Genomic DNA, 25,522 nt, shown 5'->3' with positions numbered 1-25,522 from the left:
CACCCTGTTGGCTGCAGGCTGGCCTTCTTGGAGGGCTCTGCACCCTCCAGCTTTTTTCCCCAGCAGGTGCCAGCCCCACCGGGGTTTGGGGGCCACACCTGAATGTCGGGTTGCATCATGGGGGAGAGAACTCGACCGGAGTCAACCTGGGCTGCTACTTACGCAGCAACGTGAGAGAGGAACCAGGAACTCTCGTGGCTGAGTGGAACACAATGCAACGCCTTTATGGATCAGAGAAAATGCCTCAATATCTTCTGAAATGGAAGTGGCAGGTCGGAAAAGGAAATGGCTAGGAAAGGGGGTGGAGAGAAAAAAAGAGAGTGAAGGTAACAAACTTGCATCTAACCAGTGGGGATTAAAGCAATACCCTGCAGGCAGGGCGGGTCTCAGGCAAAACAATAATTATGGAAATAGACCACAGCGTCAAGCAGTGCAGGAGACCTGGCATAATGACCAACACCTGGACACATGGGGGAGGGCTGCAGGGATCATCTTGGGAGGCCTCTCCCGGGCAGGATGCGTCCCCAAGGCTGGGGCAGAACCAATTTCTTCTTCTTCTGGCGTTTGCCCTGATGTAAAGTTTCGAGACCTCCTTTGGATCTGGAGAGGTGGCAGTCGTTGACTATGTGGGTCATAGTCTGTCTGGAGCCGCAGGGGCAGTTCGGGTCGTCTCTGGCTCCCCAGCGATGGAACATAGCGGCGCACCGGCAGTCTGGGGGACAGACATGGGGGGTTTACGTGGCCCTCACCCCTCGGGCTCCATGCCAGGCTGCCCCACCCTCATACCTGTGTCCCCCAGGCTGGGCTGCAGGCCGCAGGGGACCCTCTCCTGGGCCACCCCGGCGCAGGGGGCGCCTCCATTTTTGGGTAAGGGGTCCATGCAGCTCCTCTGACGACTCCGGTGGCCTCCCCGACAGGAGACACTGCAGGGCCCCCAGGCCCCCCACTCAGCCCAGGCCCCCGGCACTGTGGGAGGGGAGGATGGGGTGCGTAAGAGAGAGGCAGAATCCAAGGCCATCACAGCTGCTGTTGCAGCCCAGGAAGCCTGCCCAGGAAGGGGTGGGGGTGGGGGGGTAGGGGATGGGGGGGTAGGGGTGGGGGTGGGGAGTAAGGGATGGGGGGCTAATCCTGGGGCAGGGCGCCCCTGGTGGCAGCACACAGGTGGCCAGAAAGGAGTGTGAAAGCATGTGTTCACAGATCTGTGGGTCCTAGGCTCTCTCTCTCTCTCTCTCCCTCCCTCCCTCTCCCTCTCTCTCTGCCCCTCTCTCTCCTTCTCCCTTTCTCTCCCTCTATCTCTCTTCCTCCCCCTCTCCTACCTCTCTCTCTCCCCCCTCTCTCTCCCTCTCTCCCTCATTCTCCCTCTGTCCCTCTCTCCCTCTCTCTCTCTCCCCTCCTTCTCTCTCTCCCCCTCTCTCTCCCTCTATCTCTCTTCCTCCCCCTTTCTCCTCACCCTGTCCCTCTCTCTGCCCTCTCTCCCTCTTCTCTCTCTCTCCCCCTCTCCCCCCTCTCCCTCTCTCTCTCCCCCTCTCTCCCTCTCCCTCTCTCTCTCCTCCCCCCTCCCTCTCGCTCTCCCCCTCTCCCCCCTCTCTCCCTCTCCCTCTCTCTTCCCTCTCCCCCATCTCCCTCTCCCCCTCTCCCCCCTCTCTCTCCCCTCTCCCTCTCCCTCTCTCTCTCTTCCCCTCTCCCCCTCTCTCCCTCTCTCTCTCCCCCCTCCCCCCTCTCTCCCTCTCCCTCTTTCTCTCCCCCTCTCTCCCTCTCCCTCTCTCTCTCCCCCTCTCCTCTCTCTCTCCCTCTCCCTCTCTCTCTCCCCCTCTCCCCTCTCTCTCCCTCTCCCTCTCTCTCTCCCCTCTCCCCCTCTCCTTCTCCCTCTCTCTCTCCCCCCTCTCTCCCTCTCCCTCTCTCTCTTCCCCTCTCCCCCCTCTCTCCCCCTCCCCCCCTCTCCCTCTCTCTCTCCCCTCTCCCCCTCTCCCTCTCCCTCTCTCTCTCTTCCCCTCTCCCCTCTCTCCCTCTCCCTCTCTCTCTCTCCCCCTCTCCCCCCTCTCCCTCTCTCTCTCTCTCCCCCCTCTCTCCCTCTCCCTCTCTCTCTCCCCCTCTCCCCCCTCTCTCCCTCTCCCTCTCTCTCTCCCCTCTCCCCCTTCTCCTTCTCCCTCTCCCCCCTCTCTCCCTCTCTCTCTCTTCCCCTCTCTCCCTCTCCCTCTCTTTCTCTCCCCCCTCTCTCCCTCTCCCTCTCTCTCTCTTCCCCTCTCCCCCCTCTCTCTCTCCCTCTCTCACCCCTCTCCCCCCCTCCCTCTCCCTCTCTCTCTCTCCCCCCTCTCTCCCTCTCCCTCTCTGCCTTCAGGGTTATCGCTGGGGCTCAGTGCCAGCGCTAAGAATCCACAGCTTGTGGTGGCCATTTTCTCCCCCTCCCCGCCCTTTTTTCCCCTCTCCATTTTATTTGATAGGACAAAGAGAAATTGAGAGGGAGGGAGAGAGAAGCAGAGAGAAAGAGGAACACCGGCAGACCTGCTTCACTGTTTGTGACGCTTCCCTCCTGCAGGCGAGGAGTGAGAGCTTGAACCCAGGGCCTTGAGTGCTTAACCGGGTGCACCACCACCCCCCACCCCTTATGCATCTCTTCTCTTTAGAAAACTGTCTGTGAAGAAATGCTCCCTTCACTTGTGATCAGAGAGATGCAGGTTAAAATTACACTGTAGGGAGTCAGCGGCAGCGCAGCGGGTTAAACGCAGGTGGTACAAAGCACAAGGACCGCCATAAGGATCCCGGTTTGAGCCCCCAGCTCCCCACTTGCAGGGGAGTCGCTTCACATGTGGTGAAGCAGGTCTGCAGGTGTCTGTCTTTCTCTCCCCCTCTCTGTCTTCCCCTCCTCTCTCCATTTCTCTCCTGTCCAACAACGATGACATCAATAATAACTACAACAATAAAACAAGGGCAACAAAAGGGAATAAATAAATAAAAGTTTAAAAAAAAACTACACTGTGAAACCAGATGGTGTCACTCACATGTGGAATCTTGAGAACTCACACACATAGACTTGGATTTAAAAAGGAGGAGGAAGAGGAGGAGAAGCGAGCATAGTGTTTGTTAGAAGTGTGACAAGTGAGAGGTGAGAGGCTGGGGACACAGAGCTCCGGTGGTGGGTGTGGTGTAGGACTCTACCCTGTTCATCTTAAGATCTTGTAACTGTTAGTCAAAATGTGTTTTTAAGAATTAAAAATGAAGACTGTCTATGAAGAAATGTTCCCCTTGGCTGATCATCACAGAAATGTAGGTTGAAGCCAAACTGAGAATCCAACTCACACCTGAGAGAAGGGCTTCCGTTACCAAACCAGAAATGACAGGTGCTGGAGAAGCTGTGGAGAAAAAGGGAGCTCTGCTCACGGCTGGTGGGAATGCAAACTGGGGCGGCCTCTTTGGAAGACAGTCTGGAGAGTCCTAACCATAAACGGAATTACCTGATGATCTAATAATAGCACTCTGTGGTATTTATCGAAAGGACACTCAAATATTAATTCTCAGGGACACATGCAACCCTGCCTGTGCTCATAGCTGCATTATTCGCAAGAACCAAGGAGTGGAAGCAGCCTAGATGCCCATCATCAGATGACTGGCTAAAAAGTTATGGGATGAGTACTTCGTGGAATATTACTCTGCAATCAAAAAGATGATATTGTGTCCTTTAGGACAAAATGGTTGGGTCTGAAGGTGAAATGCTTAGTAAAATAAGTAAAGCGATGAGAGACAACTACCGGACAGTCTCACTCATATGGGGACTCTAGAGAACTGAACTACAGAAACAAAAGGAAGAAAGAAAGAAAGAAAGAAAGAAAGAGAGAGAGAGAGAAAGAAAGGGTGGAGGAAAGAATAAAAGGAAAAGAAAGATAAATAAATAAAACTGTTCCTAAGACTTATGAGAACTCTGGCGGTTGTTATCTTTGGGAGACGGGAGGATAGGGAAGCAAAATCTTGGTGGTGGCTATGGTGTGAAACTAGACACTATCAGCTGACAATTTGGTAATCCACTACTAATCATAATAAAAAGGGAGGGGGTAGAAGGGGTGAGGACACTTGGCTCTGGCACATACAGAGACCAGATGAGAGCTACCTCTGTGGATCCTGGAAGGAAAGATCTTTGCACGGAGCCCAGAACAAGCAGCACAGCCCGCCTGCTGTGAGCTGGGGCTGGCCAGGACAGCTCCCTAGACACCCTTGAAGGCATGAGGTTGTGACAGCAGAGGGTATCCCCCCCAAAGGAGCCTGGACACAGATACCCCAATGATTGGGCAGGGTGAACTTCCATGAGAGGGTCCCTTTTTAAATTTATATAATTTATTTTTTATTATTATATTTATTTATTGGACAGAGACAGCCAGAAATCAAGAGGAATGGGGAGATAGAGAGGGAGGCAGAAACACACTTACAGCCCTGCTACACCACTCGTGAAGCTTTTCAGATGAGGACCAGGGGCTTGAATCCCAATTCCTGCACACTAACATGTGTGCTCAACCAGGTGTGCCACCACCCAGAACCCACCCCCAGTAGGGTCTTTGATGGGAACTCAGCCCAGGTGTTCTGTCAGGGACTGCAGAGCTGGGGGACTGGGGCGCTGGGTACCTGGGCAGACCTCCACGAAGCAGGGCTGGCTGTGGAGCTGGGGGGCCAGCAGCTGGCTTGGGGAGCAGAAGGCCCCAGGGCCTGGCAGGACAGTACTGGGCACCATAAAGGGCTCAGTGGGGGTAGAGGGTATGTAAGTAAGTCCTTTAGGCTGGATGGCAAACGGCCCTATCAAGTTTGGGAGCTACTCTCTGCCCTGATCCAGCTTTCTAGTCCTATTCTCAACTCTGACACCATCTTCCCAGACGATAACTTTTGGTCCACCTCCATGTTAGCTGACAAACTCGAGCAAAGATCACTCAAGTCCTGGGTCCTCAGGAACATACCTAGAATGGACTTCGTAGCTTCTCTCCACTCTTAGGTCCCTATTCTCATCCTCTCTATTCCTACTTTTTGGTTTTAGCTTACTAAAAATTTTGTCCTGCTTTATATTTCACTGCCACCCATCACCAACAATGCCTGAGGTGACCCATGGCAATACAGCCCTTCTCTGGATCCCAGAGAGGAGGGCTCCTCAGCCCTGTGGGCCGAGAGGATTCAGGGATCACGTGGGGTCCTCTATCATTAACAAGTTGGGTGCTCCTGTATGTTGTCTAGCTTAGAAGAGCCTCAGCTTCCTTATGCAAAGTGAGGAAGGTTTCCCCATTTCTCTGACAAGGCTATTCAAGAGAGAAAGTAAGGGGGTCAGGCAGTGGCGCAGTGGGTTAAGCGCATGTGGCGCAAAGTGCAGGGACCAGCGTAAGGATCCCGGTTCGAGCCCCGGCTCCCCACCTGCAGGGGAGTCGCTTCTCAGGCGGTGAAGCAGGTCTGCAGGTGTCTATCTTTCTCTCCCCTTCTCTGTCTTCCCCTCCTCTCTCCATTTCACTCTGTCCTATCCAACAACGAATTGCGTCAACAAGGGCAATAATAATAACCACAACGAAGCTACAACAAGGGCAACAAAAGGGGGGGAAAAATGGCCTCCAAGAGCGGTGGATTCATGGTGCAAGCACCGAGCCCAGCAATAACCCTGGAGGAGGAAAAAAAAAAAAAAAGAGAAAGTAAAATTACAGAATACACATAGAAGTGCTTTATGGATATTCAAGACAGGTGAGTTTTCTCACTGTTTACTTTGTTTCATTTTATTTTATTTTGAGAGAGAGTGTGTGTGTGAGTCCAGAGCCCTGCTCAATTCTGGGTGATGGTGGTGCTGGGAAATGAACCTGGGACCTCAGTGACTCAGGCCTGAAAGTCTTCTGCAGGGCTGGGGAGATTGCAGAATGGTTATGCAAAGAGACCCTCAGGCCTGAAGCTCCAGGGTCCCAGATTCAATCCCCAGCACCACCATCAGCCAAAGCTGAGCTGGGCTCTGGTCTCTCTCCCTTCTCTCTGTACCTCTCATTTAAATAAATAATTTTTTTTGGTTTAAGTCACCTGCAGAACCATTATGCTGTCTCCCCAGCCTAATGAGAAGTGTTTTTAAGATTGATTTATTTAGGGGACAGGTGGTGGCACACCCAGTTAAGTGCACAAATTACCATGAGGAAGGATCCAGGTTCAGGCCCCTTAGCCCCGCTCCCCACCTGCAAGGAGGACACTTCACTAGCAGTGAAGCAGGTCTGCAGGTGTCTCTCTTTCTCTCTCCCTCTCTGTCTCTTCCTCCCCTCTCAAATTATCTATCCTATTAAAAAAGCAGAAGGAATAAAAAATATTTATTTATAGGGGGCTGGATGGTGGCACACCTGGTTGAGTGCACTGGTTACAATGCACAAGGACCCGGGTTCGAGCCCCCAGGCCCCACCTTCAGGGATAAAGCTTCGCAAGTGGTGAAGCAGGTCTGCAAGTGTCTCTCTGTCTCACTCCCTCTTTATCTCCCCTTTCCCTCTAGGTTTCTGGCTGTCTCTACCCAATAAATAAAGATAATAAAAAAAATTGTTTAATATTTATTTATGGAGAGAATGGAGGAGGGAGAGAGAGAGAAACAGACTGTGCCATGCCCACCCCCCATCTTCCCCTGCTGCCCCTCCAAGGCCAGAGCCCTTACCAGCGGCTGCAGTTCTGCTGGGTGGCGCTGCCAGGGGCGTAACGCTGGGTCTCCAGCTGGCAGGAGCACAAGGCGGGGGACACACACTGGCCCTCGGGGTCCCACAGCAGACCTGGGGGGCAGTTGCAGCCGGCCACGCAGCTGCCCAGGTGCCCGCAGGCCTCGGGCTCCCCGCAGTTGAGGCCGCACTCGTGGCACTCCTGTCCTCCAGGACACTGGACAGCTGGACACAGAGACTCGGGCAGGTCAGGGACACAGCCCCAAAAAGGGAGAGCTGGACATCTGCCAGGGTCAGGGGTTCCGCTGAAGACACTCCCCAGGCCCTGCGCTCCACTGGACTCCCTACAAGGGACCACAAGGGGGCGTGGTCTTTGTGGGTGTGGTTAATGTGGGGCGGGGTTTAGGATGTGGCAAATGACTGTGGTAGGTGTCGGGGGCGGGGCTTGAGGGTGTGACGAATGAGTACGCGCTTGGTGCCTCTGTAGGCGTGGCCTAAATGGTGTGGGCGTGGTAAGTATGTATGGGCGGTGTTGTGGGCGTGGCCATCATGAAAGGGGCGGGGCCTTCTTATGGCAGAGGGTGTGGTTTCTCCAGCCAGGCAGCGCCCCCTCCAAGGCACAGCTGCTGGAATAGGCGGCCAGCACCTGGCACAGGCAGTCCCTGCTCAAAGCACAGCCGCACACTGCAGGCAGGCAGAGGTGATGGAATATCTCACTGTCTACCAGCCCGTGGCACTCCTGGAAGGGAGACAGGAAATGGGTCAGCCCACCCCGCCATGGGTCAGCCCAGCCCACCCACCCCCTGTCCCCGAGTCCTCTGGTCCCCGCTGCCACCCACCCCTCTCCCTATGCTCAGAAGCCCTGGACGTCAAGGCAGAGAGAAGCCAACCCAGAAGGGAGGCAAGGAAGATAACGACCCCCCTTCTTGCAAATTATAGAGGGGGGCGAGCACCCTCAAACTGGCTACCTGGAAGGCTGAGCCCTGCAGGACGACACAAGCTGCCTCTACAAAAGTGTGGTGCTAAGGGTAGGTGAGGCGAGGAAGGGGGAGAGCGGGGCGTTGTCCTCTGGGGAACACCTTCCCTCGCCAGCCACCTGGAACTTGCTGGCGAAGGCTGAGACACTGGTCTCCACATCGCCATCAGAGGTCAGGAAGTCATCCTGCTGGTTCCAGGTAAAGGTGCCACACAGACCCAGCACCTGAGGCACAGGATGGGGTGGGACAGTCACACCCAGGCTCGCCAGGGGCCTCACTTAGCCACATGCCCTCCATCACCTCCTCCCCAAACGCCTGGTGGCCATAAGGGGGTTCCAGGGTGATGTAGGCCGCTGGGGCTCACATGGAGTGGCTCTAAGGGTGTGTGTGTGTAAGCCTCTGACCCTTCCTCACCAGCTCTAGTGGCTGCGTGAATTACAAAGAGGCATGGGGAGATATTCTGGTATGAACATTTGTTTATTTGAAGATGGGTACAGGCTTTTATCCTGAGTTAAACAAAGTACATTTTTCACATATGTCAGAAATGACAGGTTTCTTAAAGGTCAGCTTGCCCCCATGAAAAGGGGTTGGTATGACAAGAATTGATGAGATACATAAAGGTCAAGACAGTTAGTCTCCATGATGCAGGCAAGTTAATATTCCAAAGGTATTTGAGAAAAGCATAGGGGTTAAACCAGTAAGGTGAGGGAGAGAAGAAGAAAAATAAAACTTGATGTAAATCACAGATATCAAAGACACAAGGAAATAGAATATGGGGTCTCATTGCCTGGTACTGGCAGGGGTGTATGATAGAGTGTGTTCTCCTTTATGATCAAAAGATGAATATATAGCAAATGTGTGAACTTTGAGTGAACCCTCAAGCAGGCAGCCATTTGGCCTGCTAGCAGGGGGAACTAAGTGTGGGGATTGTAGGCTTTCTGTGAGCTTGAGAGACTAACAAGGAGAAACTGAGTCTGGGAGACTTTCCCTCTTGGCTCATCTCTGTAAGGAGAGAGGCTAACAAGTGGGGTGTCTTTCCAGACCTCCATCCAGGGATGGGAGAGTTCCCCTAAGCTCCGCCAAGCTTTTACATAGTCCCACAGTAGGCCACTGGCTCCGCCACTCCCCAGAGGACCTGCGCCCCAGGCCAGCGCTGAAGCAGGAAGGTAGAGGAGCCTCGGGTGGCACTGAGGCCACCAGGCCCACTCCAGGGCAGATCCACATCCTGCCTGTCCACCAGGACAGCTCCAGGAATGGGGGGAGGGGGTGTGTGAGGGGCCCTGCACGGGGCTCTGGGCTGGGCCCCTGAGGGTGGAGGTAAGTACATCCACTGTGAAGGATTTTGGATGGATGGCAGACTGCCCTCACTGAATGAGGGAAGCCCCCTCTCCCGTAGAGGTCACCAGTCCCACCTGAGCATGTACTCCCTACCTGGTTCAAGGGCCAGCCTTTAGCACCTGCTAAGAAAAACCTTTGGAGCCAGTGCAGAGGAGGAGAGGAGGAGGCCAAAAGGAGCCAGGGGCAGGTGCAAGGGAAGAGGGTTCAGGAACCAGGACCACTGGCTAGGGCCTGGGAAGGGGGCTGTCTGCTTCAGTCCTCTCTCAGGCCGTGGACTCCTTTTCCCTGAGGATGGGGTGCAAGACACCTCAGGAAATCTCCACCAGACTGTGTGTGTCTGCTCTACAGATGGAATGTTGGAGGGAGATTGGGTTGCTTGGGACAGGGTTGGGGAGAGATTTGGGGCTCGGAAATCAAAGGGCAGTGTGGATGGAAGGACCTGGCCGAGCCAGGGACCCACAGGGAGAGCAAGCAAAGAGCAGACAGCAGGCATGGGAGTGTGTGCCAGAGAGCTGGGGCTACCTGAGTCCCTGAGCTAGATGTGGGTGTCCCCCAGGGAGACAGACAGGGAGTAGAAGCAGCTCTCAGATTCAGCGAGATCAGCAGCTGGCCCTCGGAGGAGTCCTGGGGAGAATCGAGGTGTGTGGGTGGGGCAGCAAGGCTGGGTGCAGGCCCACCTCAAGGCAGCCCCCAGCCTCCAGCCAGTCCCCACTCTGAGCTTAGGGCTGAGCTCCACCAGCTGTCTACATGGGAGTGTCTCTCTGTGTTTTCGTGGCCATGTATGTTGTGTGCTGGGGTAAGATGCCTCCTCCTCCCCTTCCCATGAGAAGGGGTGTTTTAACCTCAGTGTGCCACACATCTGTGTGTCGTGTGCAAGTGTATATTTTACATGCTCATAACAAGCAGGTTGTGTGTACACACATGCTGAGTCTATTTGTGATGAGCTTGTACCATGTCACACACACACATGTATGTGTGCATTTATGCTAGACCTCTGTGCACAGATGTGCGATCTGTGTGTGTTGTGTGTTAAACCTGTGTTGCTGGGAGTACTGTGATAGCACAGTGGGTTAAGCCCAAGGACCAGCATAAGGATCCCTGTTGGAGCCCCCAGCTCCCCACCTGCAGGGAAGTCGCTTCACAGGTGGTGAAGCAGGTCTGCAGGTGTCTGTCTTTCTCTCCCCCTCTCTGTCTTCCCCTCCTCTCTCCATTTCTCTCTGTCCTATCCAACAACGACGACATCAATAACAACAATGATCATAACTACAATAACAATGAAAAACAAGGGCAACAAAAGGGAAAATAAATTTTAAAAAACGCTGTGTTGTTTGTACATGACATGTGTCACTGTACAAACACACCAAGCCTAAGGGTAAGAGTGTTCATGATAAATCTACAACATGTGTGCAAACATGTGCCGTGCATGCACTGTGTGAGCGGGCATCCTTTATCCGCGCATGTTGGATGCATGTGATGTGTGTGTGTGAGTACGCGGTGTGCCTGCTCAGCCCTGTGTGCCACTCATGAGCCCGTGTGCTGTGTACATGAGGGCTGGCTCTGTGTGCATTCGGGTGCGTGGCATGTGTGCGTGCATGCTAAGGCCGTGTGCCCGTGCTTGAGCGTGCCAGGTGTTCACGCCTGAACGTGACCTGGGCCTGCACTTGGGGAAGTTACTCAGCTTCACGGGGCCCTGTGGAGAAAGGAGGCTTTGCGAAGTAGCCTGGGACGCCCCCGCCTGTCTCTCGTGTCAAAGGGGGCTCTGTTTTGCTCCCCAGCACTGAGGCGGAACCGAAGGTGGAGACTTGGCAGCGGAGAGGGCCAGTGAGCTGTGACTTGCTCCCTCCAGGGCCCTCTTCTGCTCCCCTTGAAGACTGTCCTGTTCCAAACCCCACCCCACCCTCGAGGGCCCCTGCTGGGGCAGACCTCGCTCCCACCCACGCCCCCGGGGCTGGGGAGGGAGGTTAACCCTGGTCACTTGCACCGGGCTGTGAGGGCAGCTGTGCTGCCGGGGAAGGAGAAGCTCCGCCCATCGAAGGTGAGGCAGTGGCGCTGCGTCCACTGCTCCTGGCTCCTCGCAGAGCCAGAGGCCCCCCGGGACGTAGATGGAGGGGAGGGCTCAGCATCAGCCTGGAGGGGCACGTCCCCCCCCCAGACCAGAACCCCGAGACCTCCTTCCTTCCTTCACTTTCCGCCGCAACTCCCCAGCTAGGTTAGAGTAGTTAAAGCAGGATGACCCCAACAAAAGTTTGTTTCATGGGCAGACAGGCAGGTAGAGGAGAGGGCGCCTCCAGACCCTGGTCACTGGCGCCTGACCTGCAGACTCCCGACTGCTAGACTTTGGCCCACAGGCACCAAGCCCCCCAGATTCCCAGCCCCTAGGTCTAGGCCATCCATTCACAACCCCCAGTCCCAAGCCATCCAGCATCCAGCACAAGACCCCACAGGCTCCCTAGATCCCAGCCTGATGTTCCCCAGGACCCCCAGCCACAAAGCTTCTGCCCACGGACCCCACAGCCCACAGGCACTCCAGCAGCACCCCCCAGAGGCCCTAGACCCTCCAAACCCCAGCTAAAAACCCTTTAGACCCCAGTACCCCCAGCACCAAGCCCCAAGGATCCTGAGACCCCAGCCCTAAGTGTCCCAGGCCCTAGAAACCCAGGAACCCCAGGCCCCAGCCCTAGGCCCACCAGCCCCCAGAGCCACCAGCCCCCAGCCCCAGGCCCTCCAGCCCCCAGGCCGCCCAGCCCCCAGCTGCATGCCCTATAGCCCCAGGCTCACCAGCCCCCAGCCCCAGGCCGTCCAGCCCCAGGCTCCTCAGACCCCAGCCCTAAACCCTTCAGGCCCTCCAGCCCAAGGCCCCCAACCCCCAGCCTAAGGCCCCCCCAGGCTCCTCAGACCCCAGCCCTAAACCCCTCAGGCCCTCCAGCCCCAGGCCCCCCAACCCCCAGCCCCAGGATCCTCAGACCCCAGCCCTAAACCCCTCAGGCCCTCCAGCTCCAGTAGGCAAAGGCAGGCCTCATGGTACTCGGCAGGGGGGACCTGCAGAGAAAGAAGAGCCCTTCAGCCCACCAGCCCCCCCCCACACACACACACACCCGGACACTCACCAGCACCCACCCACCCCAAGTTCTCGATTCTTTCCAGCCTGGTTTGTAAATTAGCAGGGGCACCTCTGGAAAAGATTTCAGAGACCCCACATCTAGGGCTTTTTCACACCCCAAAGAAAAAGCCCAGGACAGACCAGGGAGCTCAGCACAGGTATGCATGCCTCAGGCCCCAGAGACCAAGGTTCAACCCCTGGCACCATCAGAGCCCAGAGCTGAGCGGTGTCCTGATCCTCCCTGCCTCCCGTTCACTCTCTCAAAAAGAGTTTAAGGGGGGCTGGACGGTAGCGCAGCGGGTTAAGTGCACGTGGCACAAAGCGCAAGGACCAGCGTAAGGATCCCAGTTTGAGCCCCCGCTCCCCATCTACAGGGGAGTCGCTTCACAGGTGGTGAAGCAGGTCTATAGGTGTCTGTCTGTCTTTCCTCCTCTCTTGATTTTTCTCTGTCATATCCAGCAACAACAACAGCTATAACAACAATAACAGTAACAAGGGCAACAAAATGGGACAAATAGCCTCCAGGAGCAGAGGATTCATAGTGCAGGCACCGAGCCCCAGCGATAACCCTGGAGGCAAAAAAAAAAAAAAAAGTGTTTAAGAAGCCGGCCCAGGGGCAGGGTGGGTGATGGTACACCTGGCTGACTGCGCCTGTTACCATTTATTTGAAAGGACCCAGGTTCAAGCTGCCAGGTTACATCTGCAGGGGAGAAGCTTCACAAGTGGTGAAGCAGGGCTGCGGGCCCCCCCCTCTCTCTGTCTCTCTCTCTCTCTTTCCCCTCCCTCTCTACTTCATTCATCCCTCTCAATTTCTGTCTCTATCCAGAAGATAAATAAATATTTGAAATAAAATAAAATTTTGAAAGAAAGGAAGGAAAAGAGAGGAAAGAAGAGGGGAAACAGAATAGGGTGAGTGCAGCCTGATGGACCAGTGGCCCCGGACCGACCTCACTCTGCAGGCAAGAGCAGCTTGCCAGCCCTCAGCCACCTCCATGCCCACCCCAGCGCCCGGGGCACCTGGGCATGGCACTCCCTGAAGGGCCCATCCACCAGCAGGTGGCACACATCCTGGGCTTCAGGCTGCAGCTGGCTGGCCTCCACAGGCATCTCTGCGTCCCTCTGGGGCTCCTCACAGCCTTGGGCAGCTTCCACCGCGTCCTGACACCCAGGCTGAGGGGCACAAGGCACATTAGCCAGGATGCCAGGACAGTGGCCACTGCACCCCCATGGTGCAGACCCACCAGGTCAAGTGTCCTGGGGCAGGGAGGTTAGGGGGACAGCTAAGTGAGTGTGTGGGGGTGGGTGGGGGGAAGGTGCAGAGCCAGGTCACCCTGAGGTCACCCTGTCCACAGGCAGGAGGTTGGACACCTGGCTAGGTTTTTTTAAATATTTATTTATTTTTGTTGCCCTTGTTGTTGCTGTAGTTACTGTTGTTGTTACTGATGTCATCATTGTTGGATAGGACAGAGAGAAATGGAGAGAGGAGGGGAAGACAGAGAGGGGGAGAGAAAGATAGACACCTGCAGACCTGCTTCACCACCTGTGAATCGACTCCCCTGCAGGTGGGGAGCTGGGGGCTTGAACTGGGATCCTTACACCAGTCCTTGTGCTTTGTGCCATGTGCGCTTAACCCGCCGCGCTACCGCCCTACTCCCCCCCCCTTTTTTTTGCCTCTACAGTTATCACTAGGGCTCAGTGCCAGCACTATGAATCCACTGCTCCCGGTGACCTTTACTTTTTTTCTTCATTTTATTTGATAGGACAGAGAGAAATTGAGAGGGCAGGGGGAGACAGAAAGGGAGAGAGATAGACACCTGCAGGCCTGCTTCACTGCTCAAACAGGAATCCTTGCATGGGTCTTGCACTTCAAACTATGTGCATTTAACGAGTGTGCCACCACCCAGCCCCCTCATCTGACTAGTTCTTCAGAGCTGCCTGGGCTGTGGGCTATACTGACACTGAGCTCCCCCTGAACCCCTTCAACCTGCCTTTCCTTGCTTCCCCTCCCCTGAGAGTCTGTCAGGAGTCCAGGCTGGGTAGGGGGGTGCTCACCTCAGAGTTGGGGAGCCTCCAGGAATTCCCAAAGGTGGCTGCTAACACCGCCAGGCAGGCCCTCGCTTGGCCCCACAAAATCATTGGGGTGGGGGGAGGGACAGCAGAGATGAAGTGTCTGGGGGCCACACCTGTCTCCCCTCCCTGCACGGTCCCCCACTCACCTTCAGGCCGGCCATTGTAGAGCCCACAGAGGCCCTGAGTCTGTCCCCACAGTTCATGGGCCACAGAAACAAAGGTGGAGGAGGTCCTGTCCACGACTCCCACGACTCCCAGGCCCCCTGATAGTACCAGCCAGTCCCCCTGCCGCTGCAGGCTCAACCCTGCACAGGGGTGAGGGGGGTCACACACCAGACATGCACAAGGATCCAGGTTCAAGTCCCCACTCCCCACCTGCAAAGGGGAAGCTTCCCAAGCAGTGAACCAGGGCTGCCAGTGTCTGTCGCTCCCTCTCTACCTCTCCCTAACCTCTTAACTTCTCTGTTTCTATCCAAAATAAATAAATATATATTTTACTTATTTATTTGACAGAGACAGAGAAAAATCAAGAGGGAAGGGGAGATAGAGACAGATAGAGAGAGAGAGAAGGGAGTCGGGCAGTGGCGCAGCGGGTTAAGCGCACGTGGACCGGCATAAGGATCCCAGTTCGAGCCCCCGGCTTCCCACCTGCAGGGGAGTCACTTCACAGGAAGTGAAGCAGGTCTGCAGGTGTCCATCTTTCTCTCTCCCTCTCTGTCTTCCCCTCCTCTCTCCATTTCTCTCTGTCCTATCCAACAACGACGACATCCATAACAACAACAATAACAATTACAACAATAGAAAGAAAGAGAGAGGAAGAGAAACAGATACATGCAGCACTGAGAAGCTTCCCCAACCCTACAGGTGGGGACTGGAGGCTCGAACCCAAGTCCTTGTACATTATAACAGGTGTGCTCAACCAGGTGTATCACCTCCTACCCCCAACAATTTTTTAAAATTTTTTAAATATCTATTTCTTCTCTTTTGTTGCCCTTGTTGGTTTTTATTGTTGTAGTTATTACTGTTGTTGTTGTTGTTGTTGTTTGATAGGATAAAGAGAGATGGAGAGAGGAGGGGAAGGCAGAGAGAGGGAAAGAAAGAGACACATGCAGACCTGCTTCACCATCTGTGAAGCGACTCCCCCCCGCAGGTGGGGAGCCAGGGACTTGAACCAGGATCCTTATGCCAGTCCTTGCTCCAATTTTTTTTAAGAGAGAAAGAAGAAATAAACCTTCAAGCTCCATCTAAAATGAGGTGAAGATGACTTCCTCATTTTTAATAGGTGAGTAGTATTCCATTGAGTATATAGGCCACCACTTTCTTAGCCACTCATCTGTTGCTGGACACCTCGGTTGTGTTCCCCTCATTTGCATAGAGCTTGAAGGAATCATGTTCAATAAGATGAGCCAGAAAGAGAAGAGTGAATCTGGGATGATCTCCCTCACAGACAGAAGCTGAGAAATAAGAACCGAAAGGGAAACACAAGCCCAGAACTTGAAATGTGCTTGGTGTATTGCACCAAAGTAAAGGACTCTGGGGAAGGAAGGGGAAAGAGGGGTTTGGGGGAGAAGGGGCTTTGTGGTTCTGCTGCCTGATGGCGGAGAAAAAGCTTTGGCTGGGGGGTGAGAGTGTTCTGCAGACACCTGTCATGGCGAAATGAGAAATATTACCCACATGTCAAAAACTAGACTGTAAATAACTAACACCCCCCAATAAAACAGGGAAACAGAGAATAAATCACAGAACACTCACATGCAACACACACCTAGGGACATGAAACCCCACTACTCACACCCTAGACCCAGGCCAACTCCTCAGCCTGACTGCAGAGTCTCCTGGCAGCCTGGAGCCCTGGTGTTTGTTTTTGTTTGTTTGTTTTTGTTTTTTGTCTCCAGGGTTATCGCTGGGGCTCAGTGCCTGCACTACACTATGAATCCATTGCTCCTGTGGCCGTTTTTTGGTTTGTTTGTTTTGATAGGACAGAAAGAAATGGAGAGGGGAGGGGAAGGGAGAGAGGGAGAGGGAGATACCTGCAGACCTGCTTCACCACTTGTGAAGTGACCCTCCTGCAGGTAGGGGAGCCGGAGGCTCAAGTCAGGATCCTTGGCAGCCTGGTCTATCTCCACCCCCCCCCCCCGACATGGCATATGGGGAAACTGAGGCCCGGAGTGGCCAAGTAGACTGCCTTGTCCTTGGGGGCGTAGTGCAGGGCGGAGCTGGGGGAACTAGACCCACAGCCACCTGGTCCCTCCTCTGCCTCCGTCACTTGTGAATCCCCACAGCAGCAGCTCTCTCCCTGGGCAAGGCTGGAGGGTCCCAGAGAAGAACACGGGATGCCAGACATCCTCTGTGCCTCCCATGGCCCCCTTACCATGAAGTAGGAGAGAGGCCTCCTCAGGTACCCGCTGCCCATTCACAGAGACAACGCCATCCTGAACCATCACCTCCTCAGACCCCATGGTCACCCAGGCCTGGGGAGATGTGAGTGGAAGCAGTGCTCACAGGGGCCCTTCCCCACCCTGTCCAGCCCCCTGCCCTGTGTCTGTCCCTCACTCACCTGCTGACAAAGCCCAGGTTGGGGGCACTAGCCTGGGTGTGAGCTGGACGGCCCAGGAGAACTCGGCTAATGCTGCCAGCAGGTAGGTGCAGCGGCCCAGGCAGTGGAAGTGGCAGCCATCAAAGGTGCGGTAGGTAGTGGAAGCCCGACCAGGTGGCACAGGTGGCCAAGGGCCGTGACTGCTGTCTCCGGAGCTGGGCCACGGTGCCTGCCAGGGGCTGCAGGGGCTGCGGGAGAGGGGGCACCGCCTGGGGGAGAGACACCAGCATGAGTCTCTGGGTGTGGGGGTCAGGTTGGGTAGTTTCAGCCAGATTTCACCTGTTCCCAGGTCATGCCTGTGCACGCACCTGCTAGGTGTTGGCGGGGGGCAGCTCAGACAGGCCTGGGCACAGCCATCCCACTAGCTGTGCCCCCAGGGCCGGGCACAACACTCCTCCAGGCTGCCTGCAGATGCATTTACTAAACCTGCCCGAAGCTGGCACTGCCATGCGGCATAGCAGTGGTCCCTGGGGCTGGCTTCTGCTATGCCTGCGATGGGTAGAGGTAGAGAAGAGGCAGAGTCAGGCAGCCTGTCCCCAGCCTCCCTCCCCGTGCAGAACCCCAGGGCTTGGCCAGTCCGGGTGCTTACCCAAGGTGCAGTTGGCGCTCCCCAGCCGGTTCCGTGCAGAAGGTAGGGATTCTGGAAGTCTAGGTGACCCCAAGAAAGTAGGAAAAGAAAAAATCTGTGAGTGGTGCTCACTGCAACAGCACATATATTAAAATGGGACCTGGGAGTTGGGAGGTAGTGCAGCGGGTTAAGCGCACTGTGGCGCAAAGCACAAGGACCGGCGCAAGGATCCCGGTTTGAGCCCCCGGCTCCCCACCTGCAGGGGAGTCGCTTCACAGGCGGTGAAGCAGGTCTGCAGGTGCCTGTCTTTCTCTCCCCCTCTCTGTCTTCCCCTCCTCTCTCCATTTCTCTCTGTCCTATCCAACAATGACAACATCAGTTACAACAATAATAACTACAACAACAACAAAAGGGCAACAAAAGGGGAAATAAATAAATAAAATTAAAAAAAAAATAAAATGGGAACAAAGCAGAGAAGGCTAGCACGGCCCCCGCACAAGGATGACACACAAACTCATGAAGGTTCCATATTTTTGTGAAAATGTCACATATCAGTCATAACAAATGCCAGAGAGGTTGTGGGGACAAAGGAACTTTCCTGCACTGCTGGTGGGAATGTCAATGGTTCCAACTCCAGTGGAGAGCAGTCTGGAGAACTCTCAGGTTAGACATGGACCTACCCTGTGATCCTGCAATTCCTCTCCCGGGGATATAGCCTGAGGACCAAACACACCCATCCAAAAAGATCTGTGTACAGCTCTGTTCATAGCAGCACAATTTGTAATAGCCAAAACCTGGAAGCAACCCAGGAGTACAACAACAGGTGAGTGGCTGAGAAAACGGTGGTCTATATACACAATAGAATACTACTCAGGGGAGTCCGGGTGGTAGCGCAGCGGGTTAAGCACATGTGGCGCAAAGTGCAAGGACCTGTATAAGGATTGCAGTTCGAGCCCCCGGCTCCCCACATGCAGGGGAGTCATTTCACAGGCGGTGAAGCAGGTCTGCAGGTGTCTATCTCTCCCCTTCTCTGTCTTCCCCTCCTCACTCCATTTCTCTCTGTCCTATCCAACAACAACGGTATCAATAGCAACAACAATAATAACTACAACAACAATAAAAAGGGCAACAAAAGGGTAAATAAATATTTTAAATATTTTTTTAAAAAAGAATACTACTGAGATATTAAGAATGAGGAAGTCACCTTCTTCTCCTCATCTTGGACGAACTTGAAGGAATCCTGTGACGTGAGATCAGCCAGAAAGAGAAGGATGAAGATGGGATGGTCTCACTCATGGACAGAAGTGGAGAAATCAGAACAGAAGGGGAAACACAAAGCAGAACCTGGACTGGGTTTGGTGTCTTGCACCAAAGTAAAGGACACTGGGGGTGGGGGGCTTTCAGGTCCTGGTGTTGACGGTGGAAGAGGACCTGGGCTGGGGGTGAGGGTGTTATACAGAAAACTGAGAAATTTTATCCGTGTACCAATAACCGTATTTACTATAAACCATTAATCCCCCCCAATAAAAATTTAGTTAAAAGAGAAAGAAAATCTGCTAGTGTTCAACCCAGTGCTCAAGAACGACTGGGCACCTGAGTGGCATTTTTCTGTTGTTGTCCTTTGCCAGGTGTAACGTCCCCCACGTGCCAAGTGAGACGAGTCTTGGGTCTTGGGAAGGTAAATGGGTGTGAACACCTTGCCCTGTGCAGAACAGCAGTGCCATGCAACTGCTCACCCCCAGCCCACGCTCTCTGCTCTGTGCATGCCTGTGTGTGTGTGTGTGTGTGTGTGTGTGTGTACACCTGGGACTTCACATGTGCACAGTTCCCTGCTGCTGGGTGAACTTCCTCGTCCAGTTTCTTTTAAACGTGAGGAGTCAAGTGGCAGCACACCCGGTTAAGCACATATATTGTTCAGCTCCCTGCTCCCCACCTGCAGGGGAGTCGCTTCACAGGCGGTGAAGCAGGTCTGCAGGTGTCTCTCTTTCTCTCCCCCTCTCTGTCTTCCCCTCCTCTCTCCATTTCTCTCTGTCCCATCCAACGAGGACAACATCAACAACAATAATAATAACCATAACAAAGCTACAACAACAAAGGGCAACAAAAAGGGGGGGATGGCCTCCAGGAGCAGTGGATTCATGGTGTAGGCACTGAGCCCCAGCAATAACCTTGGAGGCAAAAAAAAAAACACAAAAAACAAAACATATATAACCATGCCTAAGGACCAGGGTTCTAGCCCCCGAGAACCCACCTGAAGGGGCCAGAGGGAAGCTTCAAGAGCAGTGAAGCAGATATCTTTTCTGTCTCTACTTCTTTCTCATCCCCCTTCCCCACACACACACTTCCTAATTTCTGTCTGTCTTGTCAAAGTAAAGATAAAAAATGGATGCAGGGAGTTGTAGATTCATTGTGCAGACACTGCCCTGATGATAATAATGGTAGCAATTAGAGAGAGAGACAGAGAGTGAACGAGAGAAATCCTACTGTCAGAAATGTGTATATATACTTGTAACATAGTAACAGGGAAAGAAAACAGGAAAGGTTCTCTCGTGTGACCGCAGGGCAATAACCCTGGACCAACGTTTTCATTAGTTTTTTTTTAATTTATTTATTTATTCCCATTTGTTGCCCTTGTTATTTTGTTGTTTTATTTATTTATTTATTTTCCTTTTAGTTGCCCTTGTTCTGTTGTTGTAGTTATTATTGTTGTGGTTATTGATGTCGTCGTTGTTGGATAGGACAGAGAGAAATGGAGAGAGGAGGGGAAGACAGAGGGGGGAGAGAAAGATAGACACCTGAAGACCTGCTTCACTGCCTGTGAAGTGACTCCCCTGCAGGTGGGGAGCCGGGGACTTGAACTGGGATCCTTATTCCTATCCTTGCGCTTTGTGCCACGTGCACTAAACCCACTGTGCTACCGCCCGACTCCCGCCCTTGTTGTTTTATTGTTGTAGTTATCGTTGTTGTTATTGGTGTCAATGTTGTTGGATAGGACAGAGAGAAATGGAGAAAGGAGGGGAAGACAGAGAGGGCGAGAAAGATAGACACCTGCAGACCTGCTTCACCGCCTGTAAAGCGATTCCCCTGCAGGTAGGGAGCCCGGGGCTTCAACCAGGATCCTTAAGCTGACCCTTGTACTTTGTGCCACATGCGCTTAACCCCGTTGCGCTACCTCCTGACTCCCCAAACTTTTTCATTCTTTATTTCTTAGCCAGAGAAGGGATAAAAGAATTATTATTATTTTGCCTCCGGGGTTATCTCTAGGGCTTAGTGCTGGCACTACGATTCCACTGCTCCTGGTAGCCATTTTTTCAGTTTATTGGATCAGACAGAGAAAAATTGAGAGGGGAGGCGGAGATAGAGAGGGAGAGAGAAAGATAGACACCTGCAGCCCTGCTTCACCACTTGTGAAGCTTCCTCCCTGGAGGTGGGGGACCAGGGGCTTGAACACGGATCCTTGTGCAGGTCCTTGTGCTTAGTACTATGTGCGCTTCACCTGGTGTACCACTGCCCGGCCCTTAGAAGGGGTAGAAGAGAAGGGAGAGGCACCACAGCTGCACCCAGTCCGTGGATCTCCCTGAGTGTCATCTTTGGTGTCCCTGTATGTGCCAGGGCTTGAACCAGGGCCTAAGGCTTGGAAAGTATGTTTTCTGCTGAGTGAACCATCTCCCTAACCTTCTTTTTAGAAGAATTCATTTAAGAAAGACAGAGAAGGTCCCAGATCACATCAAATCGATGGGATTTACAGTCAACAATATTTATACTCCTTTCCCATATTAGGGAGCTACTCTCTTCCCTGATCCGGCTTTCTGGTCCTTTATCCAACCATGAAAGACATGTCTCCGATATCTGATTACTGTAAAAAATGGCGACTAATCCCTAGCACTGCAAAAAAAAACAGTATCATCTGTTTTCCATCTACACCATGCCTCGGCCTCGCGTGAGCTTAATGTGCAGCTTGGCGATACGAGAATCCAGCATGAAGCCCAGCCAGTCTATCTTGGCGTTACTCTCGATCGCACTCTGTCATTTCACAAACATCTCATAAAAACTGCAGCAAAGGTGGGCGCGAGGAATCACATCGTTGCAAGACTGGCCAGCTCCTCATGGGGCGCGAGCGCTTCCACACTACGATCATCATCTCTGGCATTATGCTATTCCACTGCAGAATACTGTGCCCCAGTATGGTTCCGTAGCCCCCATGTCCACTTGGTCGATTCCAAATTATATTCCTCCATGAGGATCATTTCTGGAACCATCCGTTCCACCCCAGTTCCATGGCTGCCAGTTCTTAGCAACATCGCCCCGCCAGATATTCGTCGGGATGCGGCATCATCTAAGTTCATTTCCCATGTCTACGCTCGACCGGACCTGCCAATATACGTGGATATCTTCGCCCACCCTGTCCAACGCTTGACGTCTCGTCACCCAATCTGGTCCCCTACGCCTACACTGAACTTCTCTGTTCCAGTCTCTTGGAAACAGAGTTGGCAGTCAGCTGAGGTCAAGAACAAACACCTCATCGCAGACCCCTGCGAGCGTCAACCCGGCTTTGACCTAGCACGTTACGATTGGGCCCTCCTCAATCGCTATCGAACAGGCCATGGCCGGTGCGCCGCTATGTTCCATCGCTGGGGAGCCAGAGACGACCCGAACTGCCCCTGCGGCTCCAGACAGACTATGACCCACATAGTCAACGACTGCCACCTCTCCAGATTCAAAGGAGGTCTCGAAACTTGACATCAGGCTCAACCTGACGCTGTTGACTGGCTACGGAAGAAGGGCAAACACTAGAAGAAGAAGATCCAACCATGACATCATCTCCCCGGACAATAACTTGGATCCACCTGCATATCAGATTTTAGGCTCAGAGAAAATAAAAAACAAAAATATCCCCACTAGTATAGCTACAGGCCCTTTGAAATATAACTAAAATACGCCTACTAGCTAACTCTAAAATGGAGAGCCCCCCAACACTTCATCTGCACTATTCCAGCCTTTAGGTCCATGATTGGTCAACAATTTGTTTGGCTTTGTATGTTAACTCTCTTTTCAGCCACCAGGTTCCAGATGCCAGCAGGATGCAACCAGACTTCCCTGGACTGACAACCCCACCAATGTGTCCTGGAGCTCTGCTTCCCCAGAGCCCTGCCCCACTAGGGAAAGAAAGAGAGAGGCTGGAGTATGGATCAGCCTGTCAACATCCATGTTCAGCAGGGAAGCAATTACAGAAGCCAGACCTTCCATCTTCTGCATCCCACAATGACCCTGGGTCCATGCTCCCAGAGGGATAAAGAATAGGAAAGCTATCAGGGGAGGGGATGGGATTCGGAGGTCTGTTGGTGGGAACTGTGCAAAGTTGTACCCCTCTTATCCTACGGTTTTGTCAATGTTCCTTCTTTATAAATAAAAAATTAAAAAAAAAATAAAAATAAAGAGAGGGATGGCAGTGGGGGTAGATAGCATAATGGTTATGCAAAGAGACTCTCCTGCCTGAGCCTCCGAAGTCCCAGGTTCAATTCCCCTCACCACCAGCACCACCACCATAAACCAGAGTTGAGCAGTGCTCTGGTGTTTCTCTCTGTATATTTCTCTCTCTGCATCTCTCTCAAAAATAAAAATAAAATAAAATACTTCAAAAAAAAAAAAAAGACAGAAGGAATCGAGCAGTCACAGTGGGTTAAACACATGTAGTGCAAAGCGCAGGGACCAGCATAAGGATCCCGGTTCGAGCCCCCAGCTCCCCACCTGCAGGGGAGTTGCTTCACAGGTGGTGAAGCAGGTCTGCAGGTGTCAGTCTTTCTCTCCCCCTCTCTGTCTTCCCCTCCTCTCTCCATTTCTCTCTGTCCTATCTAACAACGAAGACATCAATAACAACAACAATAATAACCACAACAACAACAATAAAAAAAAACAAGGGCAACAAAAGGGAAAAATAAATAAATACATTTTTAAAAAGACACACACAGAGAGCATGACTCTGGCATATGCAGTGCTGGGCATTACACTTGGGGCCCCACATGCCAGTCCTCTGCTTTCCCATTGTACCACCCTACCAGCTGCTCTCTGCCCTTCTCAACGCCCCCCCCAGTGTAGCCCCCAGACCCACTCCCAGAATGCTCCCCTGGCCTGCACTCACTTGCAGATGGCACAGAGGCCCCCTTGACCATGCCAGCCCCTGTGCCTGTGATGGTCCAGGCTGGCACAGGGCACCAGGTCATCCTGTCTGGGGGTCACCTCCTCCTCTACCAGGACTGTCTCCATCCGCTCACACCATCCGCCTGCTGTCACCATCTGCCTGCACACGGGTGGTGGTGAAGCTGAAGCCACTGTCCCCTCCGCCACCCAACAGCCACGTGCAGGGGTCCCCCTCCCGGGGAAGAGAGGGTGGGGATAGAGGGGTGCAGGGAGGGGGCCCCCACTGCCTAGAGGGGCAGCAGAGTGGGCTCCTTACCCCTGGGTCAGCGCCCATACCACCCCAAAGAGGAGCTCAGAGAGCAGCATGGTGCCTCCCAGGGCCCTCAGGAAGGCTGGATGTGGAACTTGAGAGTGGCAGGTGTCTGCTCCAGGCTGTGTGTCCCGGCAGCTGAGGCGTGGGCACCTGAGGTTAGTGGGGTTTAGACAGCCCGGTGCCCTGGGGTGCCAGCTACCGCAAACTGGATTAGACTGGTCCACACATTACATAGCCCCCAGGAGGCCAGGCCCTCCCTGGAAACCCTTCCCTTGCTGCTCGACCACCCAACTGTGTGTGTGTGTCTGTGTGTGTGTGTCTGTGTGTGTGTCTCTGTGTGTGTGTGTCTGTGTGTGTGTGTATCTGTGTGTGTGTCTGTGTGGGTGTCTGTCTGTATCTGTGTGTGTGTGTCTGTGTCTGTGTGTGTGTGTGTGTGTGTGTCTGTATCTGTGTGTGTGTCTGTGTGTGTCTGTCTGTATCTGTGTGTGTGTATCTGTGTGCGTGTGTATCTGTGTCTGTGTGTCTGTGTGTGTCTGTATCTGTGTGTCTGTGTGTCTCTGTGTGTGTCTGTGTGTCTATGTGTGTATCTGTGTGTGTGTCTGTGTGTGTGTCTGTATCTGTGTGTCTGTGTGTCTCTGTGTGTGTCTGTGTGTCTGTGTGTATCTGTGTGTGTGTGTGTGTGTCTGTTTGTGTGTGTGTCCGTATCTGTGTGTGTGTGTACTCAGCTACAGTCAGATGCTCAGAGCTTCTGCTATTTCCAAACTCTCCTTTTTTTTTCCTCCAGGGTTATCACTGGTGTTCAGTGCTAGCACAATGAATCCATTGCTCCTGAAGGCCATTTTTCCTTTTTTTTTTTTTTTTTACACATATATAGTATAGGAAAGAGAGAAATTGAGAGAGGAGGGAGTTGGGAATAGCGCAGTGGGTTAACTGCACGTAGCGTGAAGTGCAAGGACTGGCTTAAGCATACTGGTTCAAGCCCCCGGCTCCCCAGCTGCAAGGGAGTCGCTTCACAGGCGGTGAAGCAGGTCTGCAGGTGTCTGTCTTTCTCTCCCCCTCTCTGTCTTCCCCTCCTCTCTCCATTTCTCTCTGTCCTATCCAACAACGACAACATCAATAACAACAACAATAATAACCACAACAACAATGATAAACAACAAGGGCAACAAAAGGGAAAATAAATAAATAAATATAAAAAAAAAGAAATTGAGAGAAGAGGGGGAGGTAGAGAGGGGGAGAGATAGACACCTGCAGACCTGCTTCACCGCGTCTGAGGCCACCCCCCTGTAGACGGGGAGCTGGGGATGTGTCCTTGTGCTTCATACTATGTGGGCTTAACCTGGTGTGCTCCCCAACTCCAAACCCCCACTTTTTTCCAGTTAAAATTCTACCGATTCAGTGGTCTGGGAGATGGAAACACTGAACTCTCAAGCAGAATACAATCCCCGGCAGCACATGTACCAGAGTGATGTCTGGTTCTTTCCCTCTCGTCTCCTATTTTTCTCATTAATAAATAAATAAAATCCTTAAAGTAAATTCCATTGATTCACCACTGGTTTGCAATATTCTATACATTGCCAAGAGAACCGCTTCACACTTACATGTGTGTGTCTGTATATGTCTGTCTCTACACCCGTCACCAAGGCTCCAGTGACAAGTGAACCATATGGTCTTATTCACTGAAAATAGGCCAACTAAAACTTGAAGGGATCTTTTTTTTTTTTTTTAAATATTTATCCATTTTATTAATTTATTTTCCTTTTTTTGTTGCCCTTGTTTTTTATTTTCTC

General features: G+C 53.1%; 2 pseudogenes; one reads left to right on the top strand and one right to left on the bottom strand.

The window, feature by feature from the left end:
* Positions 1–491: 491 nt before the first annotated feature.
* LOC103125044 (SCO-spondin-like) lies at positions 492–23,545 on the bottom strand (annotated as a pseudogene).
* Positions 17,724–17,816, top strand: LOC132540042 (U6 spliceosomal RNA; annotated as a pseudogene).
* Positions 23,546–25,522: the final 1,977 nt, after the last annotated feature.

Source organism: Erinaceus europaeus, chromosome 8 (assembly GCF_950295315.1).
Source record: "Erinaceus europaeus chromosome 8, mEriEur2.1, whole genome shotgun sequence".
NCBI lineage: Eukaryota > Metazoa > Chordata > Mammalia > Eulipotyphla > Erinaceidae > Erinaceus > Erinaceus europaeus.
The sequence above is the reverse complement of the archived record's forward strand: the minus strand, read 5'-3'. Positions and strand labels throughout refer to the sequence as shown.